Source organism: Lissotriton vulgaris, chromosome 4_1 (genome assembly GCF_964263255.1).
Source record: "Lissotriton vulgaris chromosome 4_1, aLisVul1.2, whole genome shotgun sequence".
In the NCBI taxonomy this organism is placed as follows: domain Eukaryota; kingdom Metazoa; phylum Chordata; class Amphibia; order Caudata; family Salamandridae; genus Lissotriton; species Lissotriton vulgaris.
The window spans coordinates 1633493443-1633507193 of NC_141691.1; positions in this window are offsets into that span (position 1 = coordinate 1633493443).

Sequence of the window (13751 nt, forward strand, 5' to 3'; positions counted from 1 at the left end):
TCAGCATATGTACGTGAGGAGCACCTCTAGCTTGATACTCCTTTCTCCAAAAGAAATCTACAACTTCTCCAAGAGGAGGATTATTTTTATAGCAGATAAAAGACATCATAGCTTCAAATCTATTATTGAAATATCTGCATACATTAACAGGATCCAAAGAGCACAATTCTCCAGGTGTCTTGTATTCAATATTTTTTATATTGTAATTTGCCTCTCGAAGAAATTCAAGTAAATCATCCCAAGCATATTCAGCACAGCTTAGGGTAAGGAACCATGTAGGAGGTCCTAAGTTCCGTAGCATACATTTAGGTTCTCCATGACAACGGTACCCATATTCATTAGTACCTCGCTGACATGCCATCAAATTAATCAGCTGAGATTCTAAATGATCATCTCTCTGATGTACTTTATCCATAAATTCCTTTGCTGAACCATTTTGAAGATGTACTCCTGTTTTCAATATGTGGTTAACTGCATATGAAAGTCCAGACAAGTCACTCTCAAACAAAAGATGAAATATATATGGGATACATTGTCGAACTTTTGGATCTTCAGCATACAATCTTGTTGTCCGATATTCAGATGCAGGAAACTGCACTGATCGTTCATCATATTGTCCACCTTTTCCTGTTAGAAACAATTGTGGAAAACAAAGAGCTTCTAAACTTTTTTCCAATACACTCATGGGACTTCCCTTTTCTTTTTTTTATTTGGAATAGTTCAATAGTATTCCATATCACTCCTTTTGAACGAAGTGGATGTACACTATAATATTCATAGATTTCTACACTTTTAGACATGTCCACTTTTTTAATTTGACCACTTGACAATTCAGTATCATCTTCTAGAAGTATTTCTTCTTCTCCCAAATGCACATTTTTATAATACTCATTGTTTTTTATCAGCTACGATGTTGTCTTTTGAGCTTTCCTAACATCTACTAATTCTTGCCAGATTTTCTTACTCTTATTAGAAACACCATTAATTAGAATAAGTAGTGTTTCATTTTGTACATTCTCTACACCAATAGTTTCAATATTTTCTTTAAATCTAGATGTAAATATACAACTCTTCCTTTTAATCCTCTCAGTAAATCTGAAGGATGCAATTTACCTGTTTTAGGCTCCATACAAACAATAGCTTGAAATAGGTGTACATATTGAATCAGAATAGACTCATAAGTATTTAAATCTATCAGTTCTGGAGAAATAGTTACCACCTCATTATTATTATGTACAGCTCTATTGGCCAATTTATTCTCATCTAATTTGTTATAACAATATTTGCAAATACACTGATCAAAACCTAAATCAAAACAATTCTCTACCAACAAATAAGTTGCAAATTCCTTCCATTTATCATTATTTTCTCTTTCACTTTTTAAATACAGATCAACAGTCCTAGTCTGATTTTTATAGTGAGTTCGCCGACAACAAATAAAATAATTATTTGACCTTTCACCTGAAATAACCTTAAACTTTGTAATTTGTTCTTCAAAATGTTTTGTAGTAGTATGGTGCACATTCTCCTCAACATTTTCTTCTATTAATGTCAGTTTCTGCACTCTCTTGTTCAGCACCAAAGTAACAAAACTCAATTTCATCACAATCCTTCTTCGCATCCGATACTGGCAAAAGGGCGCTGTTCAACTCATTTAACATTAGTGCCGGACTTTTTGCATAATACAATCTACTGACTAACCAAACCAGAAAATGACCTTGCAAACGGGTATTTTTTCTCACTCTGCAAGGTTCTAGTCCTTGCAACATTTTAATCTTTTGTTTAACACTGTTTTTTAATATATTCTCATAAGAAATTGTGTAAAATATCAATAGATTCCTGTAGTATACTACAAATACTACTGCAATCCCAAGTGTACACTGGGCTTTACAACGTCTCTGTAGAACTTCATCCGCTATCACTTGTTCTGCAGTTCTGGGAACCATCTTCTCTTTGTCAATTGGACAACCATTTCTAACCTCATAAGCTCGATCACTGGTATCAACTGCATACAACAAATTATTGGTCTGAAAGTAACTCTCTTCATTAAAGAAAGGCTCTGAACTTGAACTGTGTTTCCATGCACCCAAAAATATCTCACAAATTAGCTCGGTTAATTACTCTATTCCTATTACTTTTGACCTTCATAAAATGGATTGGTTTATCTAGTGATCAAATTCTGTTTCAAATTAAATGAATAATTTACTTTTTAATTCAAAAGCCTTCTCTACAATAATTTCTATTTCCTTCTTCTTTTTATAAAACACTGCTCTTGTTTGTATTTTTTCACATCTTTTATCAAATTAGAAACAACTCTATTGTGAAACATTTTCTTACTAATTTCTGCATACTGACTTTTCCTCCTTTTACCAAACATTGTGTCTTTTGAATGTGATATTGTTTTATGTACATTTCTTTCCTTATTATACTTTTTAGTTGTTGAAGCATTCTTTGAACTTTCATCAATGTGCACATTCTTTGTAGGCTTTGAAAGTTTTTTGATAAATTGTTTGGTCCTCTTACTGGAACACTTATTTTTTTTTTCCCACTTGATATTGGTGATCCAATACTTTTTGTGGAATTTTATTCAAATATTTGTCCTTTTTCTGTCCTTTTCTCTTTCTTGATTTCTCAGGCATGATAAGTTTATTTTAATGTTGATAAACAATATATGTGAAAAGTAAATATAACTAATTTTTTAAAAATATATTTATAAATTATGATTTTCTATTATTATACAAACACATTGTAAATAAAAACCATTTAACCATTTTCTTTTGTAATCACTAATTAAACTTGTAATTGAAGGTGTAAATATAAGCGTGTAGATGATTACAGGTCTGCATGTGTAATAGACAAGTGTTTGTACCAGTGTTTGTGTTAAGCCCTAGGACATTGCATGAGTACTTGGGTACTGAGTGAATGATTAGAATACTGCAAGGATACTGCGTGGGTGAGTTTATAAGTGGTTAGGTTTTGGCGCAATGAATGGATTAGTACATGGTACTGAATGGGTCACTAGAGGAGTGCAAAGGGAGTGGCAGGGTGTTTGCTGTACTGTATGGACACTGGACGGGGAATTGAAGGTGTGAAAAACAAATGTGTAGAAGATTAGAGGACTGCATGCATAGTGGATAGGTGTTTGAAGCAGTCTATGTGCTAAGGCCTTAGTCATTGCATGAGTACCTAAGTACTGACTGAATAAATAGAATACTGCAAACAAACTGCCTGGATGAATTTATAAGTGGTTGGGTTACGGCACAGTGAATGGATTAGTACATGGTGCTGAATCTGTCACTAGAGGAGTGCAAAGGAAGTGGCATTAAGTTTCAATGAGTCTATGGACACTGACTGGGGAATTGAAGGTGTGAAAGACAAATGTGTAGGTGGTTAGAAGACTGCATGCACAGTGGATAAGGGTTTGAAGCAGTCTGTGTGGTAAGGCCTGAGTCATTGCTTGAGTACTTGGGTACTGAGTGAATGATTAGAATACTGCAAGGAAACTGCCTGGGTGAATTTATAAGTGGTTAGGTTTTGGCGCAGGGTTTGGTTAGCACATTGTGCTGAATTGGTTCCTGGAGGAGTGCAAAGGGAGTGGCAGGGTGTTTCCTGGATTCTATGAACAATGACTGGGGAATTGAAGGTGTGAAAAACAAACGTGTAGGTAGTTAGAGGACTGCATGCATAGTGAATAGGTGTTTGAAGCAGTCTATGTTTTAAGGCCTGAGTCATTGCATGAGTACTTGAGTACTGACTGAATGATTAGAATACTGCAAAGAAACTGCCTGGATGAATTTATAAGTGGTTGGGTTATGGCGCAGTAAATGGATTAGTACATGGCGCTGAATGGGTCACTAGAGGAGGGCAAATGGAGTGGCAGGATGTTTCCTGGAGTCTATGGACACTGACTGGGGAATTGAAGGTGTGAAAGACAACTGTGTAGGTTGTTAGAAGACTCCATGCATAGTGGTTAGGTGTTTGAAGCAGTCTATGTGCTAAGGCCTGAGTCATTGCATGAGTACTTGAGTACTGACTGAATGATTAGAATACTGCAAAGAAACTGCTTGGATGAATTTAAAAGTGGTTGGGTTATGGCACAGTGAATAGATTAGTACATGCTGCTGAATGAGTCACTTGAGGAGTACAAAGGGAGTGAAAGGATGTTTCCTGGAGTCTATGGACAATGATTTGGGAATTGAAGGTGTGAAAGTCAAATGTGTAGGTGGTTTGGGAACTGCATGCATAGTGGATAGGTGTTTGAAGCAGTTTATGTGGTAAGGCCTGAGTCAGTGCATGAGTCCTCGGGTACTGAGTAAATGATTAGAATACTGCAAGGAAACTGCCTGGGTGAATTTATAAGTGGTTAGGTTTTGGCAGAATGAATGTATTAGTACACAGTACTGAAAGGGTCACTAGAGGACTGCAAAGGGAGTGTCAGGATGTTTCCTTGAATGTATGGACACTGGGGGATTGAAGGTGTGCATGACAAATGTGTAGGTGGTTAGAGGACTGCATGCATAGATAGTGTATAGGAGTTTGAAGCAGTCCATGTGCTAAGGCCTGGTTCACTTGATGAGTACTTGGGTACTGACTAAATGATTACAGTACTGCGAGGAGAGTGCCTGGGTGAATGTATAACTTGTTGTGTTTTGGCAGAATGAATGGATTAGTACATGGTGCTGAATGGCTCACTAGAGGAGGAAAAGGGCAGGAGATTTGTAAGCAGTTATGTGTCAGGAAAGAGATAGAGTAACCACATGCTTCTGTCAAAATGGTTGCAGAAGTGGACACACAGTCACAGTGTGATTCTAGACAAGCCAAACTATTCCATGGACTTTAGCAGGAGAAACACAGAACCTAACAGTGGAACCTTCTTAAAGCTAGCACCTAATAAAAGGTGACCCCAGATAGTAATAAGTACCCCAAATATTTGTATAGGGGTCTGTGTGCACACTGGATAGCACCCACTGCAATAGTGCTTATTCCCTAGGGAACTTTGATTGACTAAACATAACAGCACAAATGCACCACAACATTCAACATTTGTGTTTTCAGTCGATCAAAAAGAATAACGTTCTTCGGTTTAGTTCCTTTATTTTCAAAAGATGAAACACCATACAGCCGACGTGTTTCGTCCCGAACGTGGGACTTCTTCAGGGCTGTTAAATACAAGCATATAAACAGACATATATCAGATACAATTAAAAGCACATATCTGAAAGAGATGTGTATGTGGAATAAGCGATCCACATAAAAAACCATGCTGAGAATTTTAAATAACACAATAACAACAAATCCATTTTTTACTTATTCGTCAGTTGTTGTTATGTATATCCAGTTAGAATTGCTCAACATATATGTACATTATTTTTTAGGAATGCTTAGTTGTACTTGTTTATAGCATCCTTTACTTTCAAAAAATTGTTGGGCTAACATGTTTTGAAAGAGATAAAAAATATGTGTGTGTATATATATTTGTATAAATGTAATATGTGTATATAGATGATCATTTTGTGATTGTATCTAAATATGGCTTGGTAAATCAATAAGTTGATGTGGTAAAGAATTTTTCTAATCAAACGCAAAAATAAAGCATAAGTTAAAAATTGGTGTTTTGCGTTGGAATTGGGTATGGGGGTATATAAATGAGGCAAAATGTAGTCTCTTGAAAATGATTAATGGCATTTAGAAGGAGATAATTTATATTGCTCTTTCTGTAATAGATTATTTGAATCAGACCGAAGGCATCGCTATACTTTAGACTGTATGTTATTTACCCAGATGCCGTTGGCTTACCGGGTTTCCCCTGTTTTGTGGTATTTTAGTATTCAACATATATGTACAGGCACAAGCAAACAGACAGCATGAACAATGCTATATATACATAGGAATAGTGGATATTATACATATTGCATCTCGCAATGGATTATCTCATATCTATCATCCTATATGCTGTCTTCTAAAAGTATCAGTATTTGGAGGGAGCAAAGAGTAGAGAGATCATAAGACATCCCCAATGGGGAGGGGAGACCATAAGCTTTAAATAAACTATGTATGTAGAGAAGAAATGTCGAAGACATGATATAAATGGAAAAGGTGAGAAAAAGAAACGAAAATATAAGAAAGTATGAGAGGACATCACAGATGTCATCCTGGGGAGCTAGTACAGTGACATGTAAGATCATATAAATTAAGACAGAGGAAAAAAGACAGAAGGAAAAAAGGAAGACGCAATATTATAAAAAGACGAAATACAGATCTACCTGCATAGGAACTTACTTATAGGTACCAAAATCTCTCAATAAACACAAGGGCTCTTTTCAGAGCCACCTAACATCTAAACACATAAGCTTGAAGCATACTTAAAGAATATTACTTTTTTTTGCTTGGAGTCGCGCACCCAACGCGTTCACATCAGGCAGCCGCACTGGGAGTCACTCAACCAACGCATTCACACCAGAGTGCCGCGCTGAGTGCAGCGTTGGGTGCACGATTCCTAATTTCACTGAAAAAATGTCAGCGCCTACAACTAATTTCTATTCTCCCCGGGGACCAGAGCCCCCGGGGCCTATACATAGCGTTGGGGACCATGGGGGATCCCAATGCCCCCCACCGTCCTGCCGCTCCCTGTCCTTTTGGGAGCCAGCATTGCTTTTCCACATGGGGAGCTGCTAATATGCACCTCCCCATGTGGAAAAGCAATCTGGTTTGCATTTTGAAAGAGAGAGCAGGTTTCCCTGCTCTCTCATTCAAAATCCAAACCACAGTTTGCTATGACAGGGCGGGAGCCATGAGGCTCCCACCCACCATAGCAAACAGCAGTTCCCCGGGGGTAGGCACCCCGGGACACTGCAGGAGCTGGCCCTTGGGGTGGCAGTCCCCAGGGCCCTTGAGAGTTCTAAGAGGGGGCGCTTGGCCCCCCTCCCACAATGTTCAAAGGTCTGGGGGGTGGTAGTCCCCGGGGCTCGGGGGTCTTTGATCCCCCAACTCATTTACTAGTGAAGCCCGGGGGTGGTGGTCCCAGGGCCTGGGGGGGGCACATTGAGCCCCCCACCGATGTATTTCATAGCCCCAGGTTTGCGGTTCCCAGGGACTAGGGGGGTTGTGAGCCCGCCACACATATTTATAAAAGCCTTGGGGGTGGCGGTCCCGGGGGCTGGGGGGCCTCTCTGGGCCTCCCATTACATTAAATATTTTGGCCTTGGGTTTTGGCCTCCTGGGGGCTAATTATTAAAGAAGCGCGGGAGCCTGCACTTAGTTTTTTTCTTTTTTTACGTTAGGATCCGCACCGATTTAAAAAAAAAAAGGATATGTTTTACCCTGGTGATCCTTGTGGAACCTCCTAAGCAGGCCTAGGGGGTTAGGGTGTTTCTACCCTGCCCCCTTTTTACGTTTTGCGCACTTGTTGCACTGATTTCTTACAATATGGCTGCCAACACTTCCTGGTTTGGAGTTTTGACAGACAATTAGCATTCACCTCGTGATCGGGAGGGTGCGCGCAGGGTGCGCGGATCCACCACGGACATAAATATATGGATGTGTTTTTACTTTTGATTTCTTAGCAACTACTGAACAGATTTACATGATTTAGCCAAAAGGCATGACTCTGAACCAAGGGCTACATCTTTGCCAAGTTTGGGGTAATTCTTTTCTGCAGTTCGGGTTGTAGCCACAGCTAAAGTTCCATATGGAAAATTGCATGGGAAAACACATTTGGGCCCTCCTTTTTTCTCAGCTTCCACTTGCCGAATCACCCCGAAACTTTGAAGATAGGAGGGGATTGCAGCGCCCCACAAGTTTTTAAAATTTTGTGAAGATTCATCAACCGGCGCTAAAGTTATTGGAAATTGAATGTTGCAGATTTCCTAAGGAAAATAGGTCCTAAATATAACTACCTACTGGCGACCGCCAGTAGGTAATATATATATATATATATATATATATATATATATATATATATATATATATATATATATATATATATATATATATATATATATTACCTACTGGCGGTCGCCAGTAGGTATATATAGTTAGGATTTTTTCTCTATGGGACTTTTGAAAATCCTATGTCTAATAACTTTGGCGTTTGTGGACGGAATCGGCTGAAATTTTCAGTAAAATGGCACATTTTGTTTCTGAGCAGCCCCTGAAAATTTGGGAGGGTATTGTCAAGGGGGGGCCGAGAAAAGAGGGGGGTTCCAAAACACGTTTTTCCCATTCATTTTTCCATAGGGAGGTTGGCCTCACTTTTAGCTCGAACGGCTGAATGGATTTGCACGAAACTTGGCAAAATTGTAGGGACTGTTAGCCCGATGTGCCTTTGCTGGGTCTCAATATATGTGCTCCAGTGGATTTTGAGAAATTAACGTTTTAAAAAACAGATATATCTGTGACAGAGTCCCGGGTAGTGCTCCGGTTCGCGAACTTTTCACGTAACGGAACTTTGCGAAGTGAAGCTGATTGGCTCTCCGGTGTCTGTCAACATTCTAAACAGTTCGGAACGGCCGCCATCTTGTCTCTCTGTAGGATCGAGAGACAAGAGGAGGAGAAAAACGAAGGGGGAATTTAATGAAAGGGGGCTAGGTAGACCCCTCTTGACCCCCTAGGAATGATGTTGGGGTTATTAAAGGGTCCCGTGGGGCAAATAAAAAAAAATTGATTTTTCGCGGTAGAAGCGTGTCCCAGTTCGGGAACCGGGTCGCGAAATGGGAATTCGCCATTTTGTGCTTCGTTTTAATTAAATTACAAGATGGAGGAAAAACAATGTGAGAAATGGGTATAAGGGGGTATGGGAGACATATCCTGACCCCCCTATGTTTTCTGAGGGTGGCTGAGGATGCTCATATATGTTGATACATGTCTTCCAGCGGCTGCGCTTGAGCATTTTTTTTTTTGCTGCGTGACGTCTGTTAACGTTCGATTCGAAGGAAATCAGGAAGTGTTGACCTCCATTTTGTCACTGCGAGTAAATATATTGTTAAAAATAATTGTTATAAATTAATCCGTATTGATAAACATTGTCTGCGCCATCTTGCCTTTATTCCAATGCCACACTTTTGTCGTGCACGGCAGCCATTTTAGATGCCTTGGCCAGACCCACTCTCTGCACGCCGCCGATCCTCAGCATGGCTCCCCACCCTCGCAAGCATCTCCCCCACGCACTGTTCACCCCGCTCTCTCTCTCATGCATGGGCCATAAACCTCCCCCCATCTGTGCTGCTCTTCCCTGAGAATCACACCCTGTACCCGCCCGACACCTCCCTTTCACCCTATTCACTACCGCACCCTCTGACACTCCTCTTTTTCTGTGTCCGATTGTCCAGGCCGGTCCCAGGCTATCACCTAGCCCTGCGAATGTAGTTTATGGCCCCAACTGTAAAGAATCACCCCTCTTCAAAGGAGTTACAGTAGATCAAGGCCCCCACCCCATGAGATCCGTCGCACCACACGCGTTCCTACTATCTGATAACAATCCTGTATTGTGATTGGGTAGGGGATTCTCACTTTAAGGGTGTGTGGGACCGAGCCTGAAGCGGAAGATTCCAGGGATGCCTTTTTGTACATCAAAGTCTTCACAATTATGTGTCACATTAAAAATATATAGCACTCCAACAAAGTAGTAGGATTATAGCACTTTAATAACTTATAAATATATAAAACGCTCCAACAAAGTAAACACGTTAAAAAAAGAAATTTTAAACAACTATTTACATGGCAGCCTGCTGCAACATCCATCTCAAAGCAACAATGGGCTGCTTTGGTTTGTCTTTTAGTCGGAAAAAATCCGTCGGCCTGTGAGGTGACGTCAGTAGCGGTCCGTTGTGCGAATAGGCCGAAGGCAGCACAACGCGCCAAGATCCGGACGGCACCGAGGTGGTGTCCAGCAAGTTGCCGCACTGGTGTGGCCATCCTACATTGCTGTGCCGAAAGACGTCGTGGGGTGCCCGGGGGGGGAGGCGGATCAAACGGGCCTCTCCCGCCTCCCCAGGTGGAGGCACCTCATCTGCAGTGGGGCGCCTCTTAGCGTTTCACTCGCCCTCCAGCTGAGTTCCGCCCGCTCTTGCGGCACAGTGCCTCACCCGCCATCCAGCTGAGTTCTGCTCGCTCTTGCAGCACAGTGCCTCACCTGCCATCCAGCTGAGTTGCGCCCGCTCTTGCGGCTACAGCGTCTCGCCCACCATCCAGCTGAATTGCGCCCACTATTGCGGTGCAGCGATAGGCGGCTGCAACAGGACTCTCAAAATGGCGGCCGGCTCTTTGGATTTGGGCCTGGTCCACTAAAATGGCCATGGGACACCTTGGAACTCGGACGCTTGCCTGCTAGGGCATGGGCCCCATTCCCGAAAGCGTCCCCTCTTTTGACTGATTGTTCTTGTTGCCTATCTCTTCTGTTGTCATTTAACGGAACCTTTTTGGACTGCCGAAAGGGGTTCTGGTCCGACCGCTGGTTGGTGGAGACATTTTGACTATATCCTGGACCTGCCCGTGTAGAAAAAGGTAGGGCTAGGACCTTTCTCAAGATTTGCCCGGCGCTAACCGCCCTTGTACCATTCAAGTTTACCAAGCAATGAGGCAGGCGCCGGAGACCAGAAGGCAGGAAACAGAAGTTTATTCCGACGGAGCAGAACACATCAGATCAGACAACAAGGTATCGTCTCGAGGTGCTCTAACAGCCACTCAGAGGCCTGGCCTCTTATACACTGGTTTATGGCATGTGACCTTCCTTTAATACAATCATAACTTTGTAAGGCATGGGAAAAGACATCCCCGTAATCCTCGTGTTAATCCCACCCCCATATACATTCACAATGGAGGTCCTCCACCTGCTGATAAGAGAGAGAGTCATCACGCAGCTGAGTGTTTCGTCGAGTCTTAGGATGTGTGCGCCTGATTATGTCACAGGGGGGTGGGGAGCCCTGGATCAATAGAGGGTCCTTTGAAGGAGAGCGACCTCGTGCAATAAGGGGCAGTAAATGATATCTCCCGGCTTAGGCAGTGGCCTCGGACCTGTGTGGACAGTCGGACACGGGGTGAGGGGTCATCAATGGAGTGGTATTCATGCCGCATGAACAATCCAGCGCAGAGGGGAGGTTTATCAACAGAGGGGCATTCATGGGAGGAGAGGAGGTGTTGGTCAGGCGCTGGCGTGACTCCCAAGGACAGGGTCATGCAGAAGGGTCATGCTCATAAAGAGGAGGGAGGGGGAGCCAGGGTGCGCGGAGGATGCTTGCTGGGTCACAGGGGCGCGCTGGCGATCGATCGTGGGCAGGGAGACCATGATATCTAAAATGGCTGCCATGCACGTAGCGCATAGGTGACAAGCTGGCGCAGATGATGTTCAGATCGTAAACTAAAATTCCACAGTCCTCCCTTTTAACATATCTCGCCAACTTGTCAGTTCGGATTTATCCCCATAAGACCACGTATCTCTACTTCATAGAGGGGGCTCATGTGCTCATTTCGGAAGTCCAAAGTCTTTGGGCACATACAGTGAGAAACAAGGCCGAACAAGGGTGGCAGACATTGGATACCTAGGCAACACCCACATAATATCACAACAGGTACCAGCACGAAGGAAAACAGCTTCCAACCCCACTGTTTCAAAGTGTCCCAAAACCAGCTCCCAAGCGACCATCCTTCCTGTTCTTGGTGAACCTCTGAGGACAGTCTGTGGAGGTGTTCAATGGCTTTGTAGACTGAAGGCGAGTTGTCAGGCACGTAGGTGCAGCAGCTGGATCCGATGATGCGGCATGCTCCTCCTCGGTCGGCCAGGACCACGTCTAAGACAAGACGATTTTGGAGGGTCACGAGGCGGACCGCCTGAAGCTCCGCAGTGTTGTTGGCGAGGATGCCAGCCGTGATGTTGATCGTTGTTTCTACTGCCTGGGTCAGGTGTCGGATAGCACGGCTGTTTGCCATTGGGCCCCACAGAGGAACAAGTCCCTTTGCTGCATCCAGGAACTGTGCTCCAGTGGAGTCGGCTTGCCCAAGGTCGTCTGCACGCCTCTGCCGGTGGTGGTTGGCAGGGGCTACATATGTGGGTGGAAGAACGAAGGCAATATAACAGGTGCCCTTCCAGCCTTTCGGGAGCCAGGTGTAAGCCTTGGTGCCACACACAAAGTACATGTTCGGAGAAGCAACAAAGGAAGGGGGGTCAGCTGAGTCCAATGTTCTGGTGATTCGGCAGGCGCTGTGACCCACCAGCTGCGTTCCATGGCCTTCGAGACACACGAGACCTGTGACATTGATAACGGACAGGGCCACAGTTAGAGTGGCAGTAGTTTGTTTTTGCAGATGAGTGAAGGTGGTTCTGGCTGGATTGTGGAGCACCTGTACTTCGACTCGTTCTTTGGCTGGAATGTCTTTGATGAAGGTGGCGCCTGCGAGCGCAGGACACAGGGCAGCTGAGGTCTTTCCTGTTTTGTTCAGCCAAAACCCAGAGTAGAAGTGTGACACTGTCCGGCTGGAGGTGGCGTTGTCCCTGTGGCTCTCTTGCATGAGGATCAACCAGGCGAGGCAAGAGCCGTGAACTGAGAAGGGTGAAGGGATGAAGGGGATGGAGTGTCCAGTGGCATGCGGGAGCAACCCACAGATCCAACAGTTCGTAGCATTTGCAGCAAGGTTATGTTGGTGCAACAGTTGCACGAAGGAATTGTTCCAGAATTCCCTGCGCCTTTCCCGGAGCTGAGGCGACAGAGAGATTAGGTGATGCTCTTTCAGAGGTGTTGGCTGTGCAGTAGGTAGCAATGTCTCATGAGCCGGTGTGCTCTCTTCCAGAATCCAGAAGGAGGTCATGAGAAGGAGGCAGAAGAGGAAGACAATGAAGAGTGCAATTGTCTTCGATTTGTGCAGGTTGTCAGTCTTTGGATTTCTATACTGGGTATTTCCCGTTGCTTCCATCATCTTCTTATCTGGCGCTTCCATCATCTTCTTATTTGGCGCTTCCATCACCTTCAAGGGGCTCGGTAGTGGGCAGAACCACAGACCTTGTTTAGCCTCTCTCCCGGCAACCCTTGATTGTGTGTAGGTCACCGTTCTGAGATTTTAACTTAGTCCGTGGCCTACTTAGCCGAGACTCCCTCCTTTCGACGCAGGAAATACCCTTCTCTGGATGGCACAGTAGGATCAGAGAATTTTGCAAGTTCGAGTGCCCCAGTATCTGGATAACAGTCCAATATCGGTCGGTCTTTGTTCAGGAGCTCTTCTTGGGTGCTGACGTTTTCTGTCGTGGCCAGGTTTGCAGGGACCTTCCGACAATGATGCGCGTGCAGCCAGTGCTTCTTCCCCTCCACTCGGAGTGCCGTTCGGGTGGTGATCAGCACTTGCCAGGGGCCCGTCCACCGAGGTTCCAGACTCTTGGTTCGCTGGAAATTTCGTATCAATACGAAATTTCCCGGTTGGATGTCGTGACCGGGGCCCCTGGAAGCATCGGGGATGGCCTGCTGCACCTGTTGATGAATGACAGACAACGTTTTAGTCAACTTGCACAAATAATCAGATAGTAGGACGTCTGGGACGTCATGAATGGAGGTCGGTTTGGGAGCATTCCAGAGATTCATTGGCCGCCCGAACACGACCTCGTAGGGGGTCAAATGGTGCTTGGTGGGAGTGGAGCGCATTGATAACAAAGCCAGTGGGAGGGCATCCGGCCAGTTAAGTCCAGTGGTGGCCACGATTTTTGACAATTTCAGCTTCAGTGTGGCATTATGGCGTTCCACTAGACCGGCGGATTGGGGGTGGAAGACCGC